General features: G+C 38.2%; 1 protein-coding gene and 1 pseudogene across 1 annotated transcript in view; one reads left to right on the top strand and one right to left on the bottom strand.

Moving 5' to 3' along the window:
* Positions 1 to 20,977, bottom strand: part of PIEZO2 (piezo type mechanosensitive ion channel component 2) — a 680,804-nt gene that overhangs the window by 177,418 nt on the left and 482,409 nt on the right. The gene's annotated exons all lie outside the window — the stretch shown is intronic.
* On the top strand, positions 4,304 to 4,903 carry LOC101345915 (eukaryotic translation elongation factor 1 epsilon-1-like; annotated as a pseudogene).

Raw genomic sequence — 20,977 nt, forward strand, 5'->3', positions numbered from 1 at the left:
ACAGAGGGAGGGTTATTCATCCTTACCACCAGGAGTGTGGCCTATATTTTAGAATGTTTGGGTCGACAAGCAAGCTTGAGAACCTCTGGTAGATGATGCCAAAATCCCTTTCAAATCTAAAATTCTATGGTGCCTAAAGTAAAGGCCTAAAATTTAATTGCTGGCAAGAGGGAACAGAAATGATTTTTTATGCATGAAATAAAGCAAGGACACGTGTCAAAAAGGCAAGGGAGGTCAGACAACCTCAGAAAGCAACCTTTATGTTTCCAGACATTTTTGTGAAAGTTTCTCGATGTTAGACAAATACCTCTGCTGGAACTAGATTGAAACTATCTTAAAATGATCTTTCCAGCAAGACGATTTCTATTTCGTACGGCATTGCATCCATATGAATAGAATACTGCCTTTACACATGCGTTTTTGCTACTTTGGCTTCCAATCCCTTTTCCCTGCCTGCATTGCATCACACAAGAAACACTGCCAATGTTCAACCGTCTTTTTTCATTAGTTTCTTACTCATGCTTTAAACATGTTTCCATGCCAAACCCATAGACTTTTTTTATATGAGAATATAGAAATCCAACAGGTTTCACACTACATTGCTGTTTTAAGCTTGGAGAAACTTTGCATTGGGTCCCCCGGGCTCTGCCTCATGACTTTGAAGTCTTTTTGGCACAAATGGTACTTAACTGCTTGCCAATTCACTGTAGTTGGGGCTCGATGCCACATGTGCAGAACACGCCTTACAATAAAGGCGTTTTGTCCAAAGGACAATGCTGCACCATGTAGAAAGTATCCTTTATTCAGAACTGTCATTGTTGGTGAATAAATTGAGGATGTTTGGAAGTTCCTTTCCATTTAACTATTAAATGTGCCCTAAACTTGTCTGATATCACATTTAGGGTTCATAAGAAGATGCTTATATTCTATGAATGTTTTAAATTAACAGTCTATTTCCCTTGCCTGAACACATTTTAACTTCTAAGAGAAATGTAAGAAATGAGTCAGAATTTATCTCCCACGACCAGTCAGTTTTCCACACTTCTGTACTCTCTGTTGATACGTTTTTCTTTATTGTGGTACTATATATATATGTGTATATATATATATATATATAAATTTGCCATTTTAACTGTGGAATTCAGTGGAATTAATTACATTCACAATGTTCTACGAGCAACACTGCTATTTTCAAGGCTCTTTCATTATGCCAAACAGAAATTCTGTACCCATTATGTAATAACTTCCCCTTGCCCACTCACCCATCCATGGCAACATCTAATCTGCTTTCTTTCTCTATGAATTTGACTATTTTAGGTATATAAATAGAATCATGCAATATTTGTCCTTTTGTGTTTGGCTTATTCACTTAGCACAATGTTTTCAAGATTCATCCATTTCACAGCATGTATCAGAACTTCATTTCTTTTTATGGCTAAATAATATTCCAGTATATAGATTTATCACATTTTGTTTACATATTCACCTGTTGATAGATACTTGGGTTGTTTCAACTTTATGACTATGATGAATAATGCTACAGTGAACATTGGTGTATGACTTAGTTATCTAGTGCTGCTATAACAGAAATATCACAAGTGGATGGCTTTAACAAACAGAAATTTATTCTCTCACAGATTACAAGGCTAGAAGTCTGAACTCAGGGCGCTAGCTCTAGGGGAAGGCTTTCTCACTCCGTCGGCTCTAGGGTAAGGTCCTTGTCTCGTTTCAACATCTATAGGTCTGGCATTATTTGGAGATCTCCATATGTCTTGGCATCAAACCTCCCCGGGGTCTAGGAGGCTCTCAGAGCAGTGACCCTGGGTTCAAAGGACGCACTCCACTCCTGGCTCATCTTTCTTGGTGGTAGTGAGATCCTTCCCCTCTCTGCTTGCTTCTCTCTCCTTTTACCTCTTGTAAAACAAAAAATGTGATTCAAATAAGGATGTGACTTGAGTAAGGCTGTGACTTAAGTAATGTGGTGACTTGAGCAATGGTGTGACTTGAGTAAGGTGTTGTGACTTGAGTCATGCCTTTTAGTAAGAGGTGTGACTCAAGATACGGCCTACACTAATCCTGCCTCATTAACATATAGAGGATTAGAATTTATAACACATACCACAAAATAGAGGATAATTATATCAGATCACAAAATGAAGGACAATTACACAATACTGGGAATCATGACCTAGCGAAGTTGACACATTTTTTTTTGATACAATCCAATCCATGACATTGTACATGTGCCTATTTCAGTATGTGCTTTCAAGTTTTTTGGTACTTATGCAGGAGTGGAATTTCTGAGTCATATGGTGATTCTATTTTTGACTTTTTGAGGAACCACCAAACTGTTTTCCATTATATATTCCCACAAACAATGAATGAGGGTTCAAATTTCTTCACATCCCCTCCAATGCTTGCTTTTCTTTTTGGAAATAACAGCTATCCTAGTGGGTTTGAAATAGTACCACATTGTGGTTTGGATTTGCATTTCCTTAATACGTAATGATGTTCAGCATCTTTTCATGTGCTTATTGGCCATTTGTATATATTTTCTGGAGAAATGTCTACTCAAGTCTTTTGCCCATTATTCGAGTTGTGGGATGGTTAATAGTGTGTGCCATCTTGGCTGGGCCATGATTCTCACTGGTTTGGCAGTTATGTAATGATGTAGTGATCTTTCATGATGTGATCTAATGTGATCAGTCAATCAGTTGTAAGGGGAGTTTCCTTGGGTCTGTAGTCTGCATCCCATATATATGAATGTTCTGAAAAGCTCGCTTGCTTGCTCTGGATCCTGAATGCAGCTTGTCATCATCTGACCTCCGATTCTTAGAACTTGAGCCAGCTGCCTGCCGATCTTGGGATTCGTCATCCTCCACAGTCTGTGAGTCAGAGGTCTGCAGTCTGATTTGCTGATCTTGGAATTCATAGGCCTCCGCAGCCTGTGAGTCAGCAACCTGCCATCTTACCTACTGGTCTTGGATTCATCAGCATCCACAGCCCTTGAGCCAGTGAGTCTCCCATCTGACCTGTGGCTATGTGAGTCGGAATAAGCCTCCAGCCTGACACCTGTCCCACGGACTTGGGACTTGCTAGTCTCTACAACCACATGAGCCATGTCTTCTCTGAGATAAATCTCCCTCCTTCTCTCTCTCTCTCTCTCTCTCTCTACATATATATAGACACATATACATACACTTCACTGGTTTTGCTTCTCTAGAGAACCCAGCCTAAGACATTTGGTACTGAGAGTGCTTATAGAGAAACACAATTGTAAGAATGAGTTTTCTAAATTCGCTTCAATTCTGACTAGTCTTAAAGACACTGATGATTCTGCCTCCAGTAGCAAAGAAGGCATGGTTAATCCATGGTGTAAGGTGGCAATATTAATATGCAAAATATAACCACCAATAGATCAACTATTTGTGAGAAATTAGGCCCTGGGTGATTGCACGTTTGATACTTTTCTGCAACTTTGTCAGAATAAGAAGTATAGGGAAGTTGGTTGGTACTACTTTTGCTAGACAAAGTGGTGAAAGAAAGACATGAGCTCAGTGCTTCAGAATCACAGCTCAAGCGTCACATAAAAGACCCCAAAGTTGTCTCTTCAGCCCTTAAAGAAAGCCTTATTTCTTGTAGCAATAGAGCTGATAATGCCGAAAACCAAACACAAAGTCCTATCATAAGAGTGGCTGAATTACAATGTTAATTGAATTCCCAACCTCGAATGGTGTGTGAAGTGAGGGCACTGATTGGGAAGAAATGGGACCCTGAAACTTGGGATAGGACATATGGGCAGATAATTAGGAATCTGGGGACACCTAGTCCCTAAGTTCCACTGAATCACTCCTGTCCAGAGCCAGCCCTCTTATTGCCACATGAAGAGATTACTCCATCTTTGTCTACTAAGTCACACTCCTCAGTAACACTATTATCCCTTCATCCCTTTTACCCGCATTTGAGGAGATTAATCCAGCTATGCCTGGTTATAATTATTCAGTCTGTAGGCTGAGCAAGAAATACAAAAAGCTGGACTATATGGAGGAGAGCTTAGCATCAGGATTGGAGGAAGACTCATTAACAAACTGCATTGCTTGCTGAAAGTGAAGAGGACTTGAAGCACTTACTGATGAAGATCAAAGACCACAGATTGAAGTTGTCAAGGATTTCATTTTACTTGGATCCATAATCAACACCCATGGAAGCAGCAGTCAAGAAATCAAATGACGTATTGCATTGGGCTTATCTGCTACAAAAGACTTCTTAAAAGTGTTAAAAAGTGAGGAGCTCGTGCTGGAAGATGGTGGCAGCCACAGAGTTGATGCTGCTTGAGAAGTCCCTGGGGCTGAGTAAAGAAAATAAATACAGTGCCCAGGGGGAGCACCAGATTCCAGTTCTTCAGACAAACAATGGTTCAAGTCTGACAGGATTGACTAAGATAGCAGCTCATCTAGTCAAGCAAGCCAACAAAGAATATTTGCTTGGGAGCACTCCAGAAGAAAAAACAGTCATTCAGCAGTGGTTAGAAATCGAGTAGATGGATATACCAGTAAAGACGATGCCCGCACTCTGTTGAAGGATCTTAATTTATATCTTGAAGATAAAGTCTACCTTACAGGCTATAACTTTACCTTAGCAGATATCCTGTTATACTATGGACTTCATCACTTTACAGTTCAGTATATTTTAGTAGTGTTTTGAATTTAGAAAGATGACGTGGCACACCTTACCTCATTTCAAAATGAAAAAAGCCTCCAAGGTTGACCTGACAGTTCAAGAAAAGGAGAAATACCTTAATGTGTCTCACTGGTTTTGTCACATTCAGCATTAACCAGGCATCAGGCAACATCTGCCTAGTGTTGTCTTCATTAAGAACAGACTGTATACCAATTCCCATTAGAAGCTGCCCATGCCAGACAGAAGAGTGATTAAAAATGTTTCAAATGGAAAATGTACTGTGGACCACAGGATTAACATAAATTGATATGCAATCATTCTTTATTTGTTGACATAGTTGCTAAAATTTTTCAAGTATAAACTTGTGTCTGAATGTTTTATTTGTTCATAAGTTGAAATTTTGCAGTTTTTTATGTAAAAATTCAACTGCTGTCAAAAAAAACCTTGAGTCGAGATAAAGTTATAAATTATCTTGCTTTATAGATGAAATTTAGTTAATAAAAGTTGAAAAACAGTGCCTTAATCTTAAAAAAAAAAAAGTGTTAAAAAGCAAAGATGTCACCTGCAAGACTAAGGTATGCCTGACCCAAGTCATGGTGTTTTCAGTTGCCTCATATGCATGCGAAAGCTGGACAATGAATAAGGAAGACTGAAAAAGAACTGACGCCTTTGAATTGTGGTGTTGGTGAAGAATATTGAATATACCACAGACTGTCAAAAGAACGAACAAATCTGTCTTGGAAGAAGTACAACCAGAATGTTCCTTAGAAGCAAGGATGGTGAGACTATTTTTCACATACTTTGGACATGTTACCAGGAGGGATCAATCCCTGGAGAAGGACATCATGCTTTGTAAAGTAGACGTCCAGCAAAAAAGAGGAAGAACCTCAATGAGATGTATTGACACAGTGGCTGCAACAACAGGCTCAAGAAGAAAAACGACTGTGAGGATGGTGCAGGACAGGGCAATGTTTCATTCTGTCATACATAGGGTCGCTATGAATTGGAACTGACTCAATGGCACCTAACAACAACAACATTCCTGAAGAGATTTTGTTTGAGATACTGCATGGGGTGACATCTAGGGGTTCCCTGGGGCATCACCCAAGGCAGATGCCTTACAAGACAGTGCTGAATGTTCTCAAAACACATCCCCACCGCTCATTTTGGCTTCAGTCATGGATTGAATTGTGTCCCCCCAAAATATCTGTCAACTTGACTAGGTCATGATTCCCAGTATTGTATGATTGTCTACCATTTTGTAATCTGATGTGATTTCCCTATGTGCCGTAAATCCTCTCATTATGATGTAATAAGATAGATTAGCAGCAGTTATAGTGAAGAAATCTACAAAATTAGTGTCATAAACCAATCTCTTTTGAGATATAAAAGATAAAAGCAAGCAGAGAGACATGGGGAACTCATACCACCACGAAAGCAGTGCTGAGAGCAAAGCACATCCATTGTACCTGAGGTTCCTGCACTGAGATGCTTCCAGACTAAGGGAAGATTGATGAGACGTACCTTCCTCCAGAGCCGACAGAGAGAGAAAGTTTTCCCCTGGAGCTGATGCCCTGAATTTGGACTTCTAGCCTACTAGACTGTGAGAAAATAAATTTCTCTTTGTTAAAGCCATCCACTTGTGGCATTTCTGTTATAGCACCACTAGATAACTAAGGCAGATTCTAAACCTGTAACTAGAATTAAGTCACACTGAGCCCCAAAAAGTGAAGTACAAAGTGCAACCCAGGAGGCAGTACACTACACTCCAAAATAACTGCTTGACATTTCTAATATGTACAAGCAGAAATCTGCAGAATATGTGTGAGAATGGTTATTAAGTTTGTGGGATAATGGTACCAGGAACATAAAGTTGGATCAGTCTAAGTTTATTGATATGGCCCACTAACCACAGATTCTTCATTCAATGTTTCAGCTCAAGAGGTTAGGACAGGATCTAATAGTTTATTTGGTTGATCCACTGAAGCATGGATTACATGATCGCCTACACTAAATCAAGTTGAAGTACCAGAACTGCCTTGGTATAATGTAGAAGAACGTATCCAAAGGCTTAGGGTAACTGGCATGTTAGAGTGGATTTATCATGGTAGACCCACAGAACCACACATGGAATGCTCAGAGGACACACCTTTACCACAATGGTGTGGAAAAAATTTGTGAAGGCAGCCCAAGAATCCTTGAAGACTTTCGTGATTGCTATTTTATGTAAGTCGGATTTGACAGTGGGGAGTACGCTAACTAAATTAAGACACCTAACTAAAATGATGCTGACTGGACCTGTGGTGGTAAGGGACAAGTGGTGGCACTCAAATGACAAAGACAAGGTGGAGTGGTTGCCACAAAGGTCAAGCATAGTTAAAGCAGTAATAGTCTGACTCATATGGACTTATGGACTTGGCTACTTAGTCATGGTGTACCTAGGAGTGAAATAGATGGGAAATCTACTAAATATTTACTTGATCTGTAAAATCAGAAGAATTCTAGGTCAAGTGATTGGCAGTCTAACTCAAATCACCAGAATAGAGTCACAGATCCTCAATCAATTCCCAGACGTGAGTTTATAGACCCACAATCCCTTTAACAAAGGGGAGGCTGGGTCCCCTTGAGGAATGATCCCATTACTGCCAATATTTATATTGTTAATCTTTCTCCCAGCCTTCCCCAAAGGGATCTACAGCCTTTTAAGAAAGCAACAGTTCATTGGGGAAAACAAAATACTCAGACTTTTTCAAGAATACTGAATACTGGCTCTGATTTGAAACTAATTCCAGGAGACCCAAAATGTCACTGTGGCCCACCAGTCAGAGTGGGGGTATATGAAGGTCAAGTTATTAATGGAGTCTTAGATCAGGTTTGTCTCACAGTGGGTTCAGTGGGTCCCTGGAACTATCCTGTAGGGAATTTCCCAGTTCCAGGATGCATAATTGGAATAGATAAACTCAGAAACTGGCAGAACACACACACTGGATTCCTGACAAGTGGAGTAAGGTCTATCAAGGCAGGAAAAGTCAAGTGGAAGCCATTAGAACTGCCCCTACCTAGGAAAATAGCAAACCAAAAACAATACTGCATTCTTGGAAGGATTGCAGAGATAACTGACATGATCAAGGTCTTGAAGGATGCAGGGGTGTTGATTCCCATCACATCCCCATTCAACTTGCCTGTTTGGCCTGCCTGTGTGAAAAAATAAACTGATCTTGGAGAATGACAGTGGATTACCATAAACTTAACCAGATGGTGACTCCAATTGCAGCTGCTGTTCCAGATGTGGTTTCATTGCTAGAGTAAATCTGTACATCTCCTGGTACCTGATATGCAGCTACTGATCTGGTCAATGCATTTTTCTTGATACTGCTTTGGAAGGAACACCATGAGCAGTTTGCCTTCAGGTAGCAAGGCCAGCAATACATCTTTATTGTCCTACCTCAAGGATATATCAACTCTCTAGCTCTGTGTCATAATTTAGTCTGCAGGGATCTTGATCGCTTTTACCTTTGACAAGATATGAAACTGGTCCATTACTTTGATGACATTATGCTGATTGGACCTAATAAGGAAGAACTGACTCTGGACTTATTGGTAAAACGTTTGTGTACAAGAGGGTGAGAAATCAATCCAACAAAAATTCAGGTGCCTTCCACCTCAGTGAAATTTCCAGTGGTCCAGTTGTGTGAGGCATGTTGAGATATTCCTTCTATAGTGAAGGATAAGTTGTTAAATCTGGCCTCTCCTACAACTAAAAAGGAGGCACAAATCTTTGAATTTTGGAGGCAACATATTCCTCACTTGGGTGTGCTACTCTGGCCTATTTATCAAGTGACTTGAAAAGCTGCTAGTTTTGATTGGGGCACCGAACAAGAGAAGGCTCTGCAATATGTCCAGGCTGCAGTTCAAGCTGCTCTGCCACTTGGGCCTTATGATCTGGCTGATCCAATGGTGCCTGAAGTGTCAGTGGCATATAGAGACGTTGTTTAGGGTCTTTGGCAGGCCCCTATTGGTGAATCACAACACAAACTCTTAGGATTTTGGAGTAAAGCCCTGTCATCCTGTGCAGATAACTGCTCTCATTTTGAGAAACAGCTTTTGGCTTGTTACTGGGCCTTAGTAGAGATGGACCACTTAATCACAGACTGTCAAGTCACCATGCTGCTTGAGCTGTCCATCATTAACTGGTCCACAGAGTCATAAAGTTGGATGTGAACAGCAGCACTTCATCATTAAACAGAAGTGATATATACACAACCAGGCCTGAGCAGGACCTGAAGGCATAAGTAACTTGCATGAGGAAATGGCCCAAATGCCCATGGCCTCCACTCCTATCACATCATCTGTCCTCTCTCAGTTCGCACCTGTGGCCTCATGGGGAGTTCCTTACGATTAGTTGACTGAGGAAGAGAACTCTCGTGTCTAGTTTACAGATGGTTCTGCTTGATATGCAGGCACCACTTGAACATGGACCTCGGCAGCACTGCAGCCCCTCTCTGGGACCTCCCTGAAGGACAGAGGTGAAGGAAAATCCTCCCAATGGGCAGAACTTTGTGCAGTGCACCTGGTTGTTCACTTCGCTTGGAAGGAGAAATGGCCAGATGTGCAATTGTATACTGATTCAAGGGCTGTGGCTAATGGTTTGGCTGAATGGCCAGGGAATTGGAAGGAATATGACTGGAAAATTGGAGACAAGTACATACAAGGAAGAGTTATGTGGATGGACCTCTCTGAATGGGCCAAAGAGGTGAAGATATTTGTGTCTCATGTTAATGTTCACTAAAGGGTAACGTCTGCAGAGTAGGATTTCAACAATCAGTTGGATAGGATGACAAGTTCTGTGGAAACCAGTCATCCTCTTTCCTCAGCCACTCCTTTCGTTGCCCAATAGGCTCATGAACAAAGTGGCCATGGTGGCAGAAATGGAGGTCATGCATGGGCTCAGCAACATGGACTTACACTCACCAAGGTCTGCTTGGCTAGTCACTGCTGAAGGCCCAATCTTCCAGCAGCAGAGACCAACACTGAATCCCCAGTATGGCACCATTCCTCAAAGTGATCAACCAGCAACCTGGTGGCAGGCTGATTACCCTGGACCACTTCTATCTTGGAAAGTGCAGCGTTTCGTTCTTAGTGGGATAGATACTTACTCTGGATATGGATTTACTGATCCTGCATGCAATGCCTCTGCCGAAACTACCATCCCTGGAGTCACAAATGCCTTGTCCACCATCATCGTATCCCACAAAGCATCACCTCAGATCAAGGGACTCACTTTACAGCAAATGAAATATGGCAATGGGCCCATGCTCATGGAATTCACTGGTCTTACTAAGTTCCCCATCATCCTGAAGTAGCTGGCTTGATGAAACAATGGAATGGCCTCCTAAAGACACAATGACGGTGCCAGCTAGGTGTCAAATCTTTGCACGACGGTGCCAGCTAGGTGTCAAACCAGTGTCCAATATATGATGCTTTTTCTCCCATAGCTAGAATTCATGGTTCCAGAACTCAACGTGTGGAGATGGGAGTGGCACCAATCATTATTACCCCTGATGACCCACTCAGAAAAATTTTCCTTCCTGTCCCCATGACCCTATGCTTTGCATATCCAGAGGTCTTAGTTCTGAAGAGAGGAATGCGTCCACCTGGAGACACAAGGATTACTGGAAGTTAAGAATGCCACCTGGCCATATTGGGTTCCTCACGCCTCTGGATCAACAGGCAAAGTAGAGAGTTACCAGACTGGCTGGTGTTACTGACCCTGAATACCAAGGGGAAATTGTATTGATGTTGCATTATGGAGGTAAACAAGAGTATGTCTGGAATACAGGAGATACCTTAGCGTGTCTCGGTACTACTGTACCCTGTGGTTAAAGTCAGTGGAAAACTACAGCAACCCAATTCCAACATGAATACTAATGGCCCCAGATCCTTCAAGAAGGAAAGTTTGGGGCACCCCACCAGGCAAAGAACTATGACCAGCAGAGATGCTTGCTGAGGATCAAAGGAATTCAGAATGGGTGGTGGAAGAAGTTTGCTTTAAATACCAGTTACAACCATGTGACCAGTTGCATAAGCAAGGACTATAATTGTTATGAGTATTTTTTCCTTGTATGTGTGCATCAGATATTTTTGTTTTCTTCAGATGTAAACAGGGCTAGTGTGTTTTTGGTTGTACGCATGTTAGTTGTATCACGTTAGACTCAAGTATGACTTTGTAATTGTCTTTAGAGATTGTGCATGGTTTAAGGAGATGTGTACAGGTGACAAGTTGACAAGGGGTGGACTGTGATGGTTAAGATTGTGTGTCAACTTGGCTGAGCTATGATTCTCAGTGGTTTGGAATTTATATAATGATGTAATTTGGTAGTTACGTAATGAAGCGATCCTCCCTGCTGTGATCTAATGTGATCAGCCAATCAGTTGTAAGGGGAGTTTCCTAGGGGATGCGATCTGCATCTAATATATATATATATGGACATTCTGGTAAAACGCGCTTGCTTGCTCTGGATACTACATGCGGCTCATCATTATCTGACCTCTGGTTCTTTGGACTTGATCCAGCTGCCTGCCGTATTGCCTACCAATCTTGGGATTTGTCAGCTTCTACAGCCTGTGAGCCAATGGCCTGCCGTCATACCTTCAGCTATGTGAGTCAGGAGAAGCTTCCAGTCTGATGCCTGACCCATGGGCTTGGGACTTTCCAGTGTCAATAACCACATAAGCCATTTCCTTGAGATAAATCTCTCTTTGTATACGTGTGTGTGTATGGATACGTGTATATATATATACACATATATATAACAAAAATCAAACCAAATCCAGTGCTGTTGAGTCAATTTTGACTCATAGTGACCCTACAGGACAGAGTAGAACTGCCCCGTAGGGTTTCCAAGGTGTGGCTGGTGGATTTGAACTGCCGACCTTTTGGTTAGCAGCCGAACTCTTAACCACTGTGCTACCAGGGCTCCATATATATTTATATCTATCTATCCATAAATACATATACACATAAACACATTTCACTGGTTTTGCTTCCCTAGAGAACCCAGCCTAAGGCAGGATTTTTGTTGTTGAATTGTAGTTCTTTATATATTCTAGATATTATCTGCAAAAATTTTCTCTCATTCTGTAGTTTGTCTTTTCACATTCTTGATAAGGTTCTTTGACAGACTACAATTTGTAATTTTAATAAACTACAATTTATCTATCTTTTATTGCTCATGCTTTTGGTGTCACATCTAAGAATCCATTGTCATCTCCAAGGTCATAAAGATTTAATAGTCTGCTTTCTTCTTAGAGTTTTATGGTTTTAGTTCTTATATTTATGTTGTTGTTGTTAAGTACTATAGAGTCTGTTCCAACTCATAGTGTCCCCATATACAACAGAACGAAACATTGCCCGATCCTGCGCCATCCTCATAATCATTGCTATGCTTGAGCCTATTGTTGCAGCCACTGTGTAAATTCATCTCATTGAAGGTCTTATTCTTTTTCATTGATCCTCTACTTTACCAAGCATGATGTCCTTCTCCAGGGACTAGTCCCTCCTGATAACATGTCCAAAGTAAGTGAGATGAAGTCTTGCCATCCTCACTTCTAAGGAGCATTCAGGTTGTACTTCTTTCAAGACAGATTCGTTCATTCTTCTGGCAGCCCATGGTATAGTCAATATTTTTTGCCAACACCATAATTCAAATGCATCAATTCTTCTTTGGTCTTCCTTGTTCAGCTTTAGGATGCATATGAGGTGATTGAAAATACCATGTTTCGGGTCTAGCGCACCTTAGCTCTTAAAGTAACAACTTTGCATTTTAGCACTATAAAGAGGTCTTTTGCAATGCAATATGCTGTTTGATGTTTTGACTGCTGCTTCCATGGGCATTGAGTGTAGATCCAAGTAAAATAAAATCCTTGACAACTTCAATATTTTCACCATTTATCTTGATGTTGCTTATGGTCTAGTTGTGGAAATTTTTTTTACATTGAGGTGTAATACATACTGAAGGCTGTAGTCTTTGATCTTCATCAGCTAAGTGCTTCAAGTCCTCTTCACTTTCAGTAAGCAAGTTAAAACAAATCACATTCCAGTATCACAGCAACATGCAAGCCAACACAGCATAACAAACTGACAGACAAGTTGTGGCAATATTTAGGTTACTGATCATTTTTGAGTTAATTTTTGTATACGGTATGAACTAGGGGTCCAACTTCATTTTTTTTTTTTTTTTTTGGCATGTGTAACAAAACTGTGAAGCCCTGGTGGCTCAGTGGTTAAGAGTTCAGTTGCAACTTAAAGGTCAGCAGTTTAAATCCACCAGCTGCTCCTCAGAAACCCTATGGGGCAGTTCTACTCTATCCTATAGGGTTGCTATGAGTCAGAATCGATTCGACGGCCAAAGGGCTTGGTTTTTTGCTTTAACTAAAATTGTTACAGCACCATTTGTTGAAGAGATTATTCATTCTATATTGAATGATTTTGGCACCCTTATTGAAATCAGTTGGCCATCGATGTATGGGTTTGTTTCTGAACATTCAACTCTATTTCATCGGTCTATAGCTATCTTTATGCTAGTACTGCACTATTTGGATTACTGTAGCTTTGCAGTAAGTTTTGAAATTGTGAAGTGTGAGTCCTCCTTTGCCCTGCTTTTTCAAGTTTGTTTGGCTGTTCAGGACCCCTTACAATCCAAATGAATTTGAAGATGGAATCTTCTATTACTGCAAAAGAGACTTTTGTGATTTTAACAGGAATTGCATTGACTCTGTAGATTAGTCTGGGTAGTATTGACATCTTAACAATATTTAGTCTTTCAATTCATGAACACGGGATGTCTGTCCATCTATTTAAATCTTTCATTAGTTTCAGCAATGTTTTGTAGTCTTCAGTATACAAGTATTTCACCTCCTTGGTTAAATTTATTTCTAGATATTTATTTTGGATGCTATTGCAAATGGAATTGATCCCTACTTTCGTGTTTGGATTGTTTATTGCTGGTGAATAGAAACACAAGTACTTTTGCATGCTGATCCTGTACAATGAACCTTTGCTGAATTGTTTATTAGTGCTAGTAGTATTCTCATGGATTTTTTGGGATTTTCTCTATATAGGATAACGTCGTGTGCAAATAGAGATAGTTTTATTTCTGCCTTTCCTATTTGGCTGTCTTTTATCTATTTTTCCTCACCCAATTGCTCTTGCTAGAACTTCTAGTACAATGTTGATTAACAATGGTGAAAAGCAGGAATCCTTGTCTTTTTCCTGATCTTAGGCAGAAAGCTTTCTATACTGGGTCTTTCTACACTGAGTATGATGTTAGCTGTGGGTTTTTCATAAGTTTCCTTTATCATATGAGGAATTTTTCTTCTATTCCTTGTTTGCTGAATATTTTTATTATGAAATAGTGTTGGATTTTGTCAAATGCCTTGTCTGCATCAATTGAGATGATCATGTGGTTTTTTTTCTTCATTCAATTAACGTGTTGTCATTATTGTTATTTGGTTTGCTAATATTTTGTTGACAATTTTTGCATCTACATTCATAAGGGATTTGGTCTGTAATTTTATTTTCTTGTAATGTCTTTATCTGGCTTTTGTACCACAGTAATGCTGGCCTTATAGAGTTAGAGGTGTTCCCTCCTCTTCTAATTTTTAAAAGAGTTTGAGAAAGGTTGGTAGTAATTGTTCTTTAAATGTTTAGTAGAGATCCACAGTAAAGCTATCTGGTCCTGGACTTTTCTTTGTTACGAAGTTTTTTTATTACTAATTCAATCTGTTCACTTGTTCTAGATCTGCTGAGATTGTCTTTTTCTTCTTGAATCAATTTAGGTAATTTGTGTGTTTCTACAAATTTTTCCCTTTCATCTAGGTTATCTATTTTGTTGGCATACAATTGTTCATATTATTCTTTTAGCATCCTTTTTTTCCTGTAATGTCTAAAGAAATGTCCCCACTTTCATTTTTCATTTTAGGTATTTACATCTTTTTTCTTTGTCAATCTAGCTAAAGTTTTATAAATTTTGTTCATCTTTTAAAATAAACAATTTTTGATTTTGCTGATTCTCTCTTGTGTTTTTCTATTCTCTGTTCCATTTATCTCCATTCTAATACTAATTGTTTCTTTACTTGTGCTAGCTTTGGGTTTAATTTGCTCTTCTTTTTCTAATTCTTCAAGGTGTATTAGTTTGAGATCTATCTTCCTTTTTAAAAGTAGATTTGTATAGATATAAATTTCCCCTGAGGATTGTCTTTGCTATAACCCATAAGTTATGGTATGTTGCATGTTTATTTTTATTCATCTGTATGTATATTCTAATTTTCTTTGCGACTTATTCTTTGATCCACTGAACGTTTAAACCCACTGGAGTTTAATTTCCACCTATTTCTGAATTTTTCATTTTTCCTTCTGTTTTTGATTTCTAGCTAATTTCATTGTGGTTGGAGAACATATTTTATATCATTTCAATCTTGTTAAATTTATTGAGGCTTGTTATGAGACATAACATATAGTCTATCCTGGAAATGTTTCATGTGCACTTAAGAAGAATGTTACTCTGTTCTTGTTGAGTGGAGTGTTCCATATATATCTGTTAGGTCTAGTTTGTGTACAGTGTTGTTCAAGTTCTCTATTTCTTTACTGATATTCTATCTAAATGTTTTATTCATTATTGGAAGCTGTATATTAAGTATCCAACTATTTTTGCAGCACTGTCTATTTTATTCTTCAATTCTGTCAATATTTTCTTCATATAATTTGGGGCTCTGTTTTTTCGAGCATGTATGTTTACAATTGTTATATTTTGAGTATAAATAGTATAAAATGTGCTTCTTTTTCTTTAGTCTGATATTAATATAGTCACCTAGCTCTCTTTTGATTATTATTTTCATGCAATATACTTTTCCATCCATTCACTTTCAATCTATTTGTGTCTTTGACCTAAAGCGAGTCTCTTGCAGACAGCCTATAGTAGGATTATTTTTTAAAAATTCATTCTGCCAATCTCTGCTTTTTGATTGGAGAAGAGAGTTGAATCTATTTACATTTAAAGTAATTACTGATGTGGGGGGGACTTATTCTGATATTTTGCTATTTGTTTTCTGTATACCTTACATCTTTTCCATCTCATTTCCTCCAGAATTGCCTTGTTTTGTGTTTTATTGTTTTTTTTTACATGAACTATTTTGATCTCCTCCTCATTTACTTTTGTGTATATTTTTTAGATATAGTATTTGGATTTACCATGGAGATTATATTTAACACCCTACATTTATAACAATCTAGTTTGAGTTGATATCAAATTAGCTTCAATAGCATACAAAAACTCTGCTCCTACACATCCTCATCTCCTCCTTTTATCTTGGTGTTGGCACAGATTATATCTTTATACAATGTACAGCCAACAATGTGTTCATAATTATTTGTATGCATTAATCCTTTAAATCATATAGGAAATAAAAAGTAAACTTATAAACCAAAAGTGCAGTAATACTGGCTCTTATATTTACCCATGTAGTTACCTTTACTGGATATATTTGTTTCTTCATATGGCTCCAAGTTACTTTCATTTCAACCTCAAGTTTCCCCTTTATTATTTCCTATAGTGTAGGTCTAGTGATTATGAACTCCCTTATCTTTTGTTTATCTGGGAATGTATTAATTTCTCTCTTATTTTTGAAGGGTAGTTTTGCTTGATATAGATTTCTTGTTTGACCATATACCTTGTGATTTTTTGCTGGAAACTGGACATTTGAATATTATAATGTGGTATTTTTGGAAATCAGGTTCTCCTCCTTCCCCAGGGTTTGCTATTTTTTGATTGTTGAAGACTTTAGCCATTCATTTGTTTAGTGATTATTCCCAACCTATTGGTGGTGTAGTGGTTAAGAGCTACGGCTGCCAACCAAAAGGTCAGCAGTTTGAATCCACTAGACACTCCTTGGAAACTCTATGGGGCAGTTCTACTTTGTCCTTAGGGTTGCTATGAGTCGGAATCGACGGCAATGGGTTTGGTTTGGTTTTTTTCTATAAAGATTGTATTATTTTTTTGTGTATGGTTACTTAACTCTTTCTTTAGCATATATTCATCTGGTGTTTTGACAGAAATTTTCTGAATGCTAGGAGCTAAAAATAAATGGAAATAAAAAAATAAAGGAAAGAAGAACAAAAAAAGGAACAAGTAAACATCTCTTTCAGTCTTTGCAATTAGCTCTGTGCTGGGGCACCTGCTAGGAGGACAGAGAGACAGATAGAGAATGAACTCTGCCAGTCTTTGTGGACTGGCTCTGTGCTGGTGCCCTCCTTCAAAGCTCAGGCAGGTCATTTATAAATCTGCCTTAGTCTTTACTTCCTGCTTGCACTGACCCTAGAGATCAGCCAAAGGTGAAAGTTTAGGGGGTGTTCGCAGGTCTTTTCTGAGCATCCACCTTGCCCTGGGCATCAATTTGGCTTTTAAATTTCCCTTATACATGGATGCTGTTGAATGCCCTAATTACAAATAAACTCTCCCTAGCTTTTCCTTTGAGGATTTAGGAAGTCTATCGTATGCCTCAATCATAATCTTTTGTCCCAGGCAGCTGTGGGTTGTTCATTAGCCCTACAATATTTCCAATTGCTCACTGCTATTCTGCCCTGAGTTCTGTGTTAGTCAGAACAGAGAAAAGCACCTTGCATCAGTCTTTCAGGTAGCTCCCAGACAGGTTAGAACAGATACACAGAATAATTTGTAAATAAAATCTGCTCTGATCCCTCTGGAATCAAGGACCAGGGTTCCACACTGGGAATATGGGCTGCTGTCTTTAAGGCTGTCACAGAGCCAGCAAGGGGGTGGGGCAAGGGCAAGTAAAAATGTCATAATGTATGCTGCGATATTTCCTACCATATTTATGTTGCATTTTTCTTGATTCAGCATTTGTTTAGTTGCTGTAAACTTTTGACTTTTCCAGCATGCTGACAAAGTTGGTTCTGACAGTTTCTGCTTGTTTTTTGTGGAGGGATTGGAATGTGGAGCATTCTACCCAACCATTCTGCTGACGTCACTCTCCACTTACACTACTTCTTATGACAATAAGACCCAGCTCAACATATGAGCCCTGCAATCTTCTGTATTTGAGGCATGAGATAAGAGGTAGTAAATGCTGGTGCTTCTATTACATCAAAATACAATTTTTCCCTAAGTAACTAAAGTGTAAATATGGGCTTAAATACTTCATTTTAATGTCCTAGATAGTTAATTACCAATAAAGCTACATAGTAGGAGTGAAGGAAACCAACATTAAGTGGCTCCTCTGATAAATAAGGAACTCCTGGGGGTTAGGATTTCAATGTATCTTTTTCAAGAGACACAATTCATTCCATACCAATAAAACATAGTCCTTGTCTTCAATGAGTACCACACTCTAAAGGGAATATTACTCAACTGCTTCAAGGAATTTTATTCTGGGCTTTTCATCCCTTATGAAGATGGCTACCAAGCTTTCTCTCCCATAGAATAGCTTTGCTGACTACTTTATGCAACTCTGAATGATTATGAGGTAGGAGATGATGACTAGCCTCACATTTGATTTAGTAGTAAAGTAGTAAGCATTAGCTCTGAAGGGCACAGGGACTAGTCAATGACTCCACAAGAAGTCATCTCACTCCCTAGTAGATTATCTAGCTTATCTGCTCTTGCATCTATTTAATCTGTTAAAAAAACCTGTTGTCGTTGGGTGGATTCTGACTCATAGCAATCCTATAGGACAGAGTACAACTGCCCCATAGGGTTTCCATGGAGCAGCTGGTGGATTCGAACTGCTGACCTTTCAGTTAGCATCCATTAACTCTTAACCACTGTGTCATCAGGGCTCCATCATTTTATACTATAGCAAGGGCATTAAAGAGAAAACTTCAAACTATTGATCAAGGAGTTTCACTTTCTGCCAGAAAGGTCAGAGAAATCTAAGAAAAAGACTGAATAATCAGTTTCAAGGAGGCATGCTGTAATGGTGGAAAGCAATAAACCTTTTTTAAGAAAAGTTTTATCTAAACTAAAGCTGTTTGAGGAAGAAACAAACATATTTAGAAAACAAAACGACTGGCAGAATTCTAACTAAAATCCAGGTCTTCTCACTTCAAGTTCAAGATGATTTTATACACTTAACCTACCTATAAACTATAGATGTTTTTATGATTTATGTGATAAAGTCTTGAAGTTTTCAAGGTTCATGTCACAGAAAAGAGCCATAACTTTCCATGAAATAATCTTATAATATGATCTGACAAAAAAGTACAAGCTAAATGGATCATTTTTGAGAATTATCTTTTTTAGGAATATATAAACATATTTTAATATGCCATATTTGTAAATAGAAATACAGCTCAAAGTAATTTTAGAGAAAGACAAAAGTTATCTTTATGAAAACCTCTTTCATCAGTAAAAGCTGAGTAAATAAAATAATTAATTTGTGTGGTGTCATGGAAATAAAATATATAATTCATCTTTCACCATATGCCTGTTTTTCTAAAATATCAGTGTCAGAATGGGATTAAAAGGTTTAGAAAGGCAAAATATTGGCTTAGGGGTCACATTAACAATTTCTAAACCCAGTGAATCATGGGAATGATGTTAGAACGATTCCTTTTTTATACAGGGTAGCAGTGGACAAAAAGGTGATCACAACATTTATTCATCGACATTAATGTATGATTTTTTTCCCTACAATTTTAAGTGAAACCAGTCCCTTGAATAATAAGTGAGAAAAATCTAGCTAAAAAACAAAACAAAACTATATAGTTTGTAAATGAGCATCAATAAATATCTGACTTTGACAGTAAAAGGACAACTTAAACCTATTTATCAGAAAAGTTATGATGGGCATATACTGGAATTGAACCTATTAAGTTACTTTTATAAGTATTCTATACAAATAGATTAAATATGCTATCTCACCTAGTCTCATAGCAGTCACTATTACCATATTCTTCCTGACAACTGTATTTGGAGCCTGAAAATCAGATCCTCCAGAGCAGTCAGGACAATGTTAGAAAACATACACCCCTTTTGTCCAATAAATTTTCATTGGGTATTCAGATTAACAGAAGATTAGATACTGTAGGAAAAAAAATCAGTAACATTAAAGACATAGGAATAGAAAGTATAAAATGTAAAACAGAAAGAAAAGAGAATTACAATAAAAGCAAATAGCATCAGGGAGCATAGGGACAATTTCAACTGGCCTAACATATGTGCTATCAGAGTACTCCCAAAATGGGGGGAGGATATTTGAATAAATAATAGCCAAATATTTTCTAAATTTGCTAAAGACTACACAAAGATCCAAGAAATTCAATAAGTCCCAAGAACAAGAAAAATTATAACAAGCTCAAAACCAGTGATAAAGAGGCAATCTCAAAAGCAGTCAGAGAAAAAAGATATGTTACATACAGAGAAACAAAGATAAGGACAGCTGCAGATATCTTGTTGGAAACAATTCAAGCGAAAAGACAGTGAGGCAACATCTTTGAAGTACTCAAAGAAAAAAAAAACCTGTCATCCCAGAATTCTACAGCAAGCAACAATATCATTCAAAAACAGCGTAGTTAAATATAGATTTTTTCAGGCATAGAAAAGCTAACAGATTTATCACCAACAGATTAACATGACCAGAAATGTAGAAGAAATTATTTCATGCAGAAGGAATATAATAAGAGATGGAAATATGGATATCCACAAAGGAATAAAGAACACGAAAAATGGAAATACATGAATTTTTTTTTTATTCTTTACTGTGGTAATATTTTTTTATTAGTTAGAAATCTTTAAAAGATAATTCACCCATTTAAATAAATATAATAACAATATAGTATGGGGTTTATAATGTATATAAGAGTAAAATATATTCCAATAACATAAATTTTTGAAAGGGATAAATTGTAATTTATCTTTGAACAATTCTTATACCATATGTAGAGCTGTAAAATATCACTTAAAGGTAAATTAAAAATTCCCTAAGACACTGTGGGGACCATGGTCTCGGGGAACATCTAGCTTAAACTGGCATAACATACTTTATAAAGAAAATGTTCTACATTCTACTTTGGTGAGTAGAGTCTGGGGTCTTAAAAGCCGATGAGTGGCTATCTAAGATACTCCACTGGTCTCACCCCATCTGGAGCAAGGGAGAATGAAGAAAACCAAAGACACAAGGGAAAGATTAGTCCAAAGAACTAATGGACCACAACCACCACAGCCTCCACCAGCCTGAGTCCACCACAACTAGATGGTGCCCGGCTACTACCACTGACTGCTCT

This window comes from Trichechus manatus, unplaced genomic scaffold (genome assembly GCF_000243295.1).
Source record: "Trichechus manatus latirostris isolate Lorelei unplaced genomic scaffold, TriManLat1.0 scaffold00146, whole genome shotgun sequence".
NCBI classification, from domain to species: domain Eukaryota; kingdom Metazoa; phylum Chordata; class Mammalia; order Sirenia; family Trichechidae; genus Trichechus; species Trichechus manatus.